Here is an 11732-nt window from a genome sequence, read left to right on the forward strand (position 1 = left end):
TCATCCAATCCACCAAACAACTCAAAACAAGAGTCAACACCAACAGGAGAATACACTGTTTACCATTGGCAGAGCATTTTGGCAAATTTTTCTTGGGCGCTCCCCACATAATCAGTTGTGCTGCTCATCCCACAAATGCATGATCCTTATAAGTGGGACATCATTGCGAAGGTAAATAAACAGGCTTTCCAACCATGTAAAATACAATGCCAATTAGCATTGTAAAAACAGAGAAATAATCCACCAAACACAAATTTCCAAACTTAGTTTTTCCAGTATATATATGATTACTGGTGAGCATACAATTGGTTAAATGATTGGGCTAAATTAGAAGCCTATTATAACAATATTTACTACAAATATTTGTTGACCATAAACAAATAATATAAATTGTGTGCATGCATGGTTTGATGTTTTAGGACTGAAAGGGAAGAAAAATAACAACTGGGATCAGATTGGACACTTTGAAGACTTGTGGCAGTGGTTATAAAGATTATACAGACATGGCATGTTGTCTGCCTGTAAAGCACGTCAGCGTTTAATCAGCGATGACACTGTTGATTTGGAAACGACATATTCAAGTTGACAGGACGCTCTTTAAGAAGAAGAGTACACAGTTTGTCTCTGACCTGTTCCTAAGCAGGTTATCAACACAGAAGCAGAAGCTTCACAGCACTTCACTAAAACAACACAATGCTACTGTAGCAGCTATCTTAGCTCACATTACACACTTTAGTAAACAAAACATTCATACTTTCTGTTTCGTGTCTGTCGTTGACAACGTCCCCGCCTGCTTCAGCGACAGTTTAATGATCCATTAAGAGTAACGTTACCTAGTTTGTAGTCTCTTCTACTGAAACCATAACAACCAGGGAATCTCACCGTTGTCAATAACTACCGGAACGCTTCAAACAAGCCCGCTGTTTTCCGTTTCTGTCCCTCGCGTCACACCGTGGTCACGTCATTTTTACGACGGCTACAGTTGACGTACGGCAGAGTGAGAACGCAGTGGTTTCCCAAAGTCTGGTCCGGGCTACCACAAGCGGTCCTTTTATGGTTGTTTCAAGTGGCCCTCAGCACAGTTAGATTTTGTATATAGACTAATTAAGGTAAAATAGTGACACTTTGATTCAAACTTTTCATACACCCTACCACAGTGCACTCTCATAGACTAAGCTACTGGAGTTACCCTGCACTATACTCATTATTAACAGTCTCTTCTGCACTATACTCATTATTAACAGACTCTTCTGCTCTATATTCACTTTTTTAATAGTGGTGTATCACAGCTGTTACCCTGCACTATACTCATTTTTAACAGTTTTCTTCATCTCCTTGTATTTTTATATCTGGTATATTTTTTTTAACTTTGTACTACTAACTTTTTTACTGCCTTTTTACTAACATGTTTGCACTATGGAAATGTGATGCTGGAAACTTGAATTTCCCTCGGGATCAATAAAGTTACTATCTATCTATCTATCTATCTATCTATCTATCTATCTATCTATCCATCCATCTATGTTTTTTTACACTAAGGACAATACAAGTATGTACAAAACAATACATGATTAGCCAATTAAATGGGGACTCTTTGGATAAAAAAATATTTACCATAAACCTGACCTTACACTTAATATGCCAGTTGACCACCTACACACCAAAAAACTGACAATAAACTGATATTTTCAGGTGGAATTTCATTCATTCATTCATTCATTCATTCTCACTGTGCAATATCATTTTCCACTTGTGCAATTTTGTTAATAGTCTGTTTATTGTCAATACTGTATATACTGCTCCTATTTTTATACTTCCTTCTATTTAAATGGTTCATATTTTGTTACACTTTGTTTAGCTCTTTTTTTTACTGTGTTAGCTGATGCATCTTGTTTTTTGCACTATCCCCTTTGCTGCTGTACACTGCACATTTACCCACTGCGGGACTAATAAAGGAATATCTTATCTTATCTTATCTTAATATAATATTTGAATATATATATGATTACTGGTAAGCATACAATTGGCTAAATGATTGGGCTAAATTAGCAGCCCATTATAACAATATTTACTAAAAATATTTGTTGACTATAAACAAATAATGTAAATTGTGTGCATGCATGGTTTGATGTAATTTAGACTGGCATAGCCAGACCTATCTCCACAGTACTATGCCAGTGCTAAAGAAAGGTCTAGCTAACTGCACCCATAATCAAACTAAACAGAACTGAAAAAACACTCGGGCTTGTTTGTATTTCTTTAAACCAATCACAATCGTCTTGGGCGGCGCTGATGGAGCGACGATGCCCGTGCAAAATAGATAGCGCAGATAGCGGAAGGGGATGAATGCTGCGCAGCCAATGGCAGGCTTATACCACAGTCTACGTCCGGTGATCAGAGTAATTAAACACCTCTCCAGTAACTGATTACCAAGAACTTTAAGATTCAAGATTTAAGATGTTTATTGTCACACCGGTTATACAAGTACATCGTGTGAAATACTTTTTGCTGGGAAGCTCCATTAAAAAAAAAGCAAGTTATATACAATAAATAAAAGGAAATACTAAAGGCAAGACAAAGGCATATTAAGAACATATATATATATATACGAAGAGGCAGTGAGATATATATAGAAGCATATATACTGTGTATATATGTATGTATATATATATATATATACTGTATATGGGAACAGTGAGGTTGGACACTATAAAAATAGGCATTTATTTAATTTTTTTATATTGCATATATTGCATTGATTCAGGTATTGCTCTTGTTTTTTGCATTTTTTGTGAGAAAAGAACTGCATCAGTCCTTGCTATTCATTGCATATAAAGTATATAATATATAATAATAGCCTGTTATATGTACCGGTTATATTGTTTGAATTTTTTGAAACCCATTCTGTTTCATTGTTTCATTTCAATTCTCTGAAACATACTAATATATTGTGTTACTGTTTCCTTTTTTTTGTAAAATAGTTTACTTTATTCTATAGTATTTATTCTATTTTTTTAACTATTTGTTAGTTGCTTTCTGGAGCTGGGCACAAAGAAATTTCACTGCACTGTGTAGTGTGTATGTGACAAATAAACGTGATTTGATTTGATTTTTATAAGGTCCAGAGAACTAAAATCGCCCTGGTGGTGACTTCTTCAATCAGCCCATGCCTCCCACTGGGCTCTCATCAGAAGCACATTTTAGCTGACCAAGACTCTGAGCAAAACCACCATGGGTCAAATCTATTGGCTCTAAATTATTTATTTTTTAAAAACTGATATGTGAAAGAATTCTGACTCATCTGTGGATGAAGAATATGCTACAGTATGTGCAATGATTCATTTGTTTTCTCCACTTAATCTCTTTTAGGCCTCTCCAAACTTTCCAGTGAAGGGCAGCTCATGTTAACAAGTTATTTAGGATCTTTATCCACCTTAACATAAATGCTTTTGGAGTGTATTAGAACATATCAAATTGATGAAGTATCAAACAAATTTGGATGATTTTACAGTTTTTTATAGAATACATTTTGACTTGTCACAGTCGGAAAAGCACATGATGATGGTGGAATACATTAAGCTGCTCTGGTGTCAGGCTATTGCACATGGTGACTCCCTGTCACACTGTCTGGCGTACTGCGACACTTTGTAAGAACAAACCATCATTATTAATGTGCATTATGACAAGTCAAAATTATTTTTGTGAAAAAGGCCAATGGACACCAAGTCCTCTCCAAACATAAGAGGGCACAATCAAAATACTGGATAAAGTCTACATTAAAATCTAACAAAATGATCTGTGCAATTTGTTAAAAAATGTGAGTTGTTATTCTGTACACAAGTTTAAAAATAAATACTGTGACGTTTTGATTTATTGTTTGTCATAAAATCTGATTTCAATTAATAATTGCACGCATATCTTTAAAGCAAATAAAATGTTAAAATAAAATTGATAAAAACATTTAAATCACCTAATAGATTAAATTTATAAGGGCTTTAAAATGTTGAGCAGTCTTATGGGCTTTGACAAGCACTACTTTTCAAGAAGAAGACTATGTTTATGATGGATACATTTTATTTATACAGAGCCTAAAAGGTGTAATAATAAAATGTCACAAAAGAAACATCAAAATTAGGGGTGTCACGAAATACCAGTATGATGACAACCATGATATTTTAAAAATGAAATATTGATATAATGTTAATAATACACATGATAATATCTTGTAAATAATCCAGCACCTCTTAAATCATGTTTTTGTACAGTTATGGTTACAGACTCTCCTTCCACCTCCCTACACTCATATTTTGAGTGTAATTTATTTGCCAAAAAAGAGACAAAACGCACAATAAACAAAGTTAAAGATGAATTTGACTGATAGCCTTTTTATTTTTTTTAAATTTTCTATAGATATCACGATAATATTGTTATTGTGAATTATTTTGGCCATGATAATCGTGTAATGAAAATCTGATATTGTGACAGCCTTAATCCCAATCTATCAAAATTACAATAACGTTAATAGAAAATGGCAATATATCAATGGTAGGGAGAGGTGTTGTGTTTTTTTGTCCTATTACACACACACACACACACACACACACACACACACACGCGCAGTACATAGAATGAGGGTTCCCCTGAGTCGGCAAGTGCTGTTTTACAAGCCTATAAATCCCTGCTGTTATATCAAAGCTCAACAGCCACACGAGTGACAGCAAAGAGAAATGACATGGAGATATGGTATTGATCTTTCTATATGTCAGTTTATGTTTAAAATGCTGTTTTTCTTTTTATAGACACTTATACCTCACCCGTGTTGATATTTGCCTGGCTTGATATGTTTTTAATGATCCGTTGTAAGGTCGAAGGCATAATGCACGATACATTTTGAATCTCTGAGTGGGAGCTTTGAGAGCTGGATGCGTGTTTGACATCTGTTTTGCTGGTGAGAGACAAGACAACTCCATATTGTGTGGCTAATGTACTTAAGTGTCCAGCCAGATTTGGAGCGCAGGGTGAGAGAGAGGAAAATGAAGAAATATGAGGACTGGCACTCGTCTTCAGTCAGACAAATGTTGGTTCATCTGCTCCCTGCTTCACACACACACACACACACACACACACACACACGAACACACACGCACAGAAAGAGAAAAGATGGAATTGACTTAGCATGATTAGGCTGTTCCTTGACCCACGAACACTGCCTCTCATTAAGATCCTCATTTGTGGAACAATTTTAGAGGCAGTAGACTGGTACATAATGCGCAACATCTGCCTGTTTCTTGTTCAAATGCACAAACTGACACATGGTATCTATGAATAAGCCTCCCTCTCTCTTTCTCTCCCTTGTCATGAAAAATGACCATCATACACCTGCAACAGGGCTTTGAGTCTGGTTCCTGCAGTTGCACCTTCATCTTCAGGTCAAAGGTCATTCACAAATTATCTTATAAGAAACCAGGAAAACGGATTAATTAAGAGGCAGATCATATACGGTCCATAGAAAGTCACATTAACACAATTCTCTCTGAGGAAGCTGCTAACTCAAAGGGATCATTTTTTTAACTATCCCCTCTTTCATCATCAAATGCGTATAATTTGGCCCCAGACACTTCCAGTTGCTTACATGTTCAACACACAGGCATGTTCAACCATGTTTTGACAGAGCCTGCTGCTGCTCTTCCCTACGTCTGAAGCAGACTGTATCTCCCTCTTTTAAGTGTTTGTTGTCTGTCCCACTAATGACAGATTAATCCAGATCTTAGAGCATTTTAGCTACATAAAAGGCAGATCTCCACCAAGCACTCTTTCATATCGCCAGTGACGTGCTTCCTGCGTTTTCACACACTCACTTCAACCTCTGTCATTATTTGATTTCACTTCTTTCATCTAAATGCTTTTATTGGATGTATCAAACAGGTTACAAATCAATTTATCGTTTAAACGCTTTTTACAAAATGTATATGGGATAGTGATTTTTGTTCTGTCTTTACATTTATTTTGTCTCTTTGTCCATTAAAACAGCTTCTTGGGGCCAGATTACACTATGTGGGCAAACAATGCATACTGTAGATAAGTGTCATTGAGATCAAACACTCACACCATAAGTTTCTTCAAGTTCCTGAAATTTTCCTTACATAATTAAAATGCAAGTTATCATAATGGATAGAGCTTAATATGTTGCAGCAGTAATGACATCTGGCTCAACTTTCTTCAAAAACACACAGTTAAGAGATTTATGGAAAGACATGCAGAGTGTGAATGTCTTAATTTGCTGATATTACTGTAAGAAGCCCACAGTTGCTGTATAAAGCACCACTGTCACAATAAGAATAATACATGTTGAGAACATCCAAAACACATTTAATTAACCTATACCGTAGAGGCTGTCTCTGTAAAGAAAATGAAGCATGAATGAATGAAGAATCTTTAATTGAACACTCGATCATTAGCTTGTCTCCTAGCAGGCATGGGAATTGTGGTTTCACACTCATTCAGCCCGTTCTCATTCCCAGGGCATCAAATACCGATGCTTTGTCACGGCTGTTGGCGTTTCATACCGTCACACAAGGCTCCGGTATGAGAGGCACCAGGCTTTCTATTAACTACAATGTAAAGCCATCCGCAGCAACAGTAAACGCTCAGAGAAAGTGTGCCTGGAGTGACTGTGGTGACGTAGTTTAAAGAGCGAAAAGACACAAAAAGAGCGGGAGTGGAGGTGGATGGGCCCAATAAACACAAGGCTCTCATCTAGGAGACCGCTGTTTGCGTCCGGTTTGTTAAGTTTCACTTTCACGTTACAATCAGCTGTTCGTTCGAGTCCTGTGTTCACAACGTTCAGTTTCATTTTCACTTAACAAACGTAGTAAATTTAAGATCAACCTTGCAGTGTTTTTCCAGTGGTGTAGTCGAGGGTATACAGAGTATACCCATCTCTTTTTCTGGCAGTTTACAGTATAACCACCTATCAGCCAAAAAGCCATTGGACTATATAGGAACTAGAGGTACTTCCTCCTCTGTAACCTACCCATCTCTACCTAGTAGTACACCCATCTCATCAACGACCACAACACCACTGTTTTTTTCTCCTAAACCTAACTAAGTGGTTTTGTTGCTTAAAGCTAAAGTGACTTCAAGTGGCAGAATGACGAGGTGGTATAAAAAACGTGTTGACTCATTGTAAGTTTAAATGAGATTTCTGAAAATCTATTGACATAAATCATAGCTCAAAGGATATTTTCATCATAAGTCGCTGTTATGATCTGTGGAGTGTTTGGAGAGAGACGGTCAAGTGATGAAACTCGCTCATCCGATTGAAAAACTTTTCTTGACACAATGAATATCATTTATAATACTGTGTACAGCTGGATTAAACAGATTGTTTTGCTGACATGATGTGTCCTACCCAACCAAATGGCATATATGCTGTCACTAAAATAGCACAGCATGGTATAACTTCTTTACTGGATGCCACAGAATATGACTGACTCAGACATATAGCTGAAGATGTAAACAACACAGTAGCAAATGTAAACCGACCCTAGTTTGAAGTTGTCTTTGTGGGCCTCTCGTGACTAATTGCCTGACTGTTTCCTGAAAATGTGAGCAGCCACCCCTTGAAACAAGACAGCTCTTGCATTGACAATCCCAATAAGCATGCATGTCTCACTTTTGTTCTGCCTCAGCGGAGTCACAGGGAAGTTCATGTGCTAGGCAGCATTTAATCTACCAAGGGGGGAAAAGTGACACACACAACTGTGATCATGCAAATGCACCTGCATGAAAAACTCAAGAACCAAATGACAAGCCCTGGTGTGCCGACGCTGACAGAGGAAGGAAGAGAGGCACATCCCGGGGAAAAACATGACACTCCATGGAGAATTGTGAAAGCACAGTCTCCGCCTGCCGCCTCAGGTAAGTGGGGATATCGTCTGCATTAATGTGTCCTCGCTTTGATGCTGAGGGAGGAAAGAACCTGAGAACGGCGGGAGATGACAATAGATACTAAAGAGCCACGAGTCCCCCTGCTTTAAAAGGAACATTGATTGTACAAATGCCAGTTGGGATGTCAAACCTGCACAGTGTTTAGTGGAACATCACCCCCACTGCATGGAAATGAGACAGGCTCCAACATGTGAGTTACAATAAGTCTTTGAACACTTTGTGGCACGGCTGATAGCTCTATTTGTTGAGTGTTTTCTTGTTGAATGAGATTAGACAATGGGCTGTTATGAAATTGAAATTGGCCATGACAAATCTATGAAATTGCCCACTAAATTCGTGTTGAATTGCTGACATTTTGAAGCTTGTTTGTACACATTTTTCTATTCAAGCGATGCCCGGAGGAGGGATATTATATCTCTCGCTGGAGTCAGTGGGAAAATTATCAGCCACTCTTGACCTCAAGCATGAGCCATCCTCATGCTGGATCCTGTGAGACCTTGGACTGCCTTACAAAACCCCAGGACAGAGAAACCATTGATTACCACTTCTCTTCCCTCTTTCCAGCCTTTAGACATACAATATATGTGCACCTAAATCAGACAATTCTAGCTCAAAACCTCTCCTCATCACAAACCTTACACTCTGTCTTTGCCATCATGTGCAATCCTGTATGCATGTGATGTCGCTGACCTTGCATAAGCCCCCCCGCCACATGCTGTGTGCACAAGCCCCCTCGTTCATGTCCTAACCCTAGCCCCGATGAGACGGCGTGGACCTCTGTTTGACTCCCATCTGATGACCTTCTGGTCCTATCCTCAGCAGACAAGAGCCCTCATAAAGGAGGAATTGATCCACACAAGACCCAGCAGCGTATATGTGCATGTGTGTGTGTGTGTGTTTGTGTGTATCCACAGTGCCATGAACCTCAGGGCCACGCTCGCTCATGGCTCACCCAACTAGCGTGCCATCCCAACCCCGGTTAGCCCCCTCAGGATGTGTGGGAACAAGGAGTCAGGCTATTTCCCTTGGGCTCCTTTACTAGAGCGCTTGTCCTTTGCTTGGTAAAAGGGTAAATTAAGGTGGTGAGGTTGTATTTAAGTTCATATTTCCCTTGTGTAGGAGAGAGGAGACCAAGGACATGGGACATTGATCGCCCTGAGTAAATGTTGTCCAGTCGGAAAACAGCTTTCAGATGAGAAAAGTATTGGTCTCATTTCCAACACGTGTACTTCCTCCTGTATGAGTTAGGAGAACTGTTCTGTGTCCTAGTAGAGTTATACTTTAGTGTTGCTCAGTAAATCTTCTACTTTTATTATCAAATATCTGATACCTGAATTTTGCTTATCCAAATTGATGGTTGAAGAATAGAGGGTGTTGTATGTCGCCCTATTTGAGGCAAATAAACTTGACTTGACATGATGGTAGCATGTACTGTAACTTATCTAAGAGAAAATACCTTAAGTTTGACATTTATGTGGCGTCAGAAATGTCACATCACTCGTACAAGTAATAAAGAAACTCCCTTAAAGCCATCAACCGCCTACTAGTTTGTGAAGACAAGTTAGAGAGCCCTTTTGCAAGAAAAGGTGTATGAATGACATGATAATGCTCAAGGCATTTAGCGTGCAATAAGAACGCCTTTCTTGCCTTTGGTGCGTCATTTGTACGCCATGTGGTCTGTACTGACTGCAATGTTAACGCATCCGCGTAAATATGCCACGCTCAGAGTTAGTGACGGAGAATAAAAAGCAAGAAAGACCGCTTATGGCTGGCAGATGGGAGATGGATGGGTCCAACAAACACACAATGTTTAACCAGGAGACCGTGTTTTGTTTGGTCGTGTCTAGAAGGTGACACGCAAATTGCAAATTGGCGTTTGTCACGTGTTTTTGAGTGACAATTGTGACATGTCTCCCGTACTGTTACGTTTCTCCCGTACATATTTTACTTAGTTTATGCAATATATACTTATTTTAAGCCCAACCATGATGTTTTTCCTAAACCTAACTAAGTGGTCGTGTTGCCTCTACCTAACCGTAGACATTGCCGTAGTTTTGTTGTTTTGTGTACAAATGACATGGAAAAAGCAGCGTACAAATACACGCGAAAAGCGCCATACAAATGACACGCAAAAAGCCTAAAAATGCGTCCACATAACACGCGGAATGTCCTTGTAATGATGTGCTATCTATACGCCTTCCCGTGAGATTGGGTTGGCTTAGAGTATGAGCCAGTCCTCTGACAAGTCTCATTGGTTCTTGGGGATGGTTAAACTGACCTTTCTGGACCGGTCTATGCTCCGGTAGTGACTAGAACTTAATGAACATGAGGACCTCTGTGGATTTGATAGATCTGCGGGTGCGGTGCAGCAGCTGATGGCCTTCCCAGGAGGTGGAACACTTCAGTAGCAGGTTCAATAGCTCATTATCAGTGGTCCCGCTGGATAATTAGTGAACAGTGGGATCCTGTCACAGGGACAAATAAACATGTACTCTCCTTTCCTATCAAGCTGCCTTTACTGGTTACTTGTACAGCATATGTTTAATGTCAGTGAAATGCCAGGTTGGTACACAGTAGAGGCCATCTGATACTGTATATTTTCTAAGGCTGGTATCGATTTGGCACTTTTGTACTGCAATTTCTTGTTACTTATTTATTGGGTTACATATACAGTACACTGACACAGATATATCTGTGACTAGAGGGCAACTCGGAGAGTGCAGACCTCCGCCAAGGTCGTTTGCATAAGTGAAAAATAAAGGCTGTATCTGCCCCATGATTCAGATGTGCTCAAAATGTAATGACTTCTTCCTTGGCTACACCCTTCCACCAAGTTTCATGAAAATCAGGCGAGTAGTTTTTCTGTAATCCTGCTGACAAACAGACAACCAAACCAAATCGAAAACCTAACCTCCTTGGTGGAGGTAATAATCAAATATCCAACACGTTCTCATCCAAACTTGTCACATACTGACGTTTTGTCAGACCCCTCGGCGTCACTTTTTGGTCGCAGTAAACTGATGCTTAACGTTGTAAATTACACAAAACCACTTGCTTAGGTTTAGGAAAAACAACATGGTTGGTCTTAAAATTACTATGTTTCTACAGTGAAAATGTGACTTGACATTGTGAACACAGGACACGAACGAACAGCTGATTGTAACATGAAAGTGAAACTTTACGCACGGGACACAAACAGCGGTCTCCTGGATGAAAACCTTGTGTTTGTTGGACCCATCCACCAGCCCTCCTGCCCGCCCTGTGTGCCTCTTTTGCTCTTTAAACTACGTCACCACAGCACTTTCCCTGAGCGTTTACTGTTTGCTGCAGATGGGTTTACATTGTAGTTAATGGAACGCCCGGTGCGTCTCATACCGGCGCTAAAGGGTGCCTTGTGCGGCGGTATCGAATGCCAACAGCCGTGACAAAGCGTCGGTATTTGACGCCCTGGGAATGAGAACAGGCTGAAATATTGCCAAATTATTGGCTCTAGTAGTCTCCATTAGTGCCATGCTCCATTTCATTTAAAAGTTGAAAACAATGGTTAGTTTTATTGGACAATTGTTAAATTAGATTTTTTTGTGTGTGCCATAATCCAGAACTATAGTCTCTAAGTGTGCCTCTGATGTCAAAAGCAAAATGCACGTCAGCATGTTACACCTGTACAGGGTTAAATGGGTCACTGCAGGCATGTTAGTGCAGTTACGCAATGGGCCCTCTCTCACAGGCGGAAAATATGTTTTGCTGCCTGGATTATGTTCAATGGCAAAGTTTTCTTCTTT

The 11732-nt window shown here is 39.3% G+C and overlaps 1 protein-coding gene across 3 annotated transcripts in view; it reads right to left on the reverse strand.

Annotated features, from left to right (window-relative positions):
* cntln (centlein, centrosomal protein) overlaps positions 1 to 1000 on the reverse strand; it is a 109776-nt gene extending 108776 nt beyond the window's left edge. Inside the window, exon 1 of one of the 3 annotated variants that reach the window (XM_037763929.1) lies at positions 755 to 892. The gene's annotated coding sequence lies outside the window, so the exon portion shown is untranslated. Of the gene's footprint in view, positions 1 to 754 lie in introns of all 3 variants that reach the window. The other 2 variants (XM_037763930.1, XM_037763931.1) reach the window with 2 other exon arrangements.
* Between the last annotated feature and the right edge of the window lie 10732 nt (positions 1001 to 11732).

Source organism: Sebastes umbrosus, chromosome 3 (genome assembly GCF_015220745.1).
Source record: "Sebastes umbrosus isolate fSebUmb1 chromosome 3, fSebUmb1.pri, whole genome shotgun sequence".
In the NCBI taxonomy this organism is placed as follows: Eukaryota; Metazoa; Chordata; class Actinopteri; order Perciformes; family Sebastidae; genus Sebastes; species Sebastes umbrosus.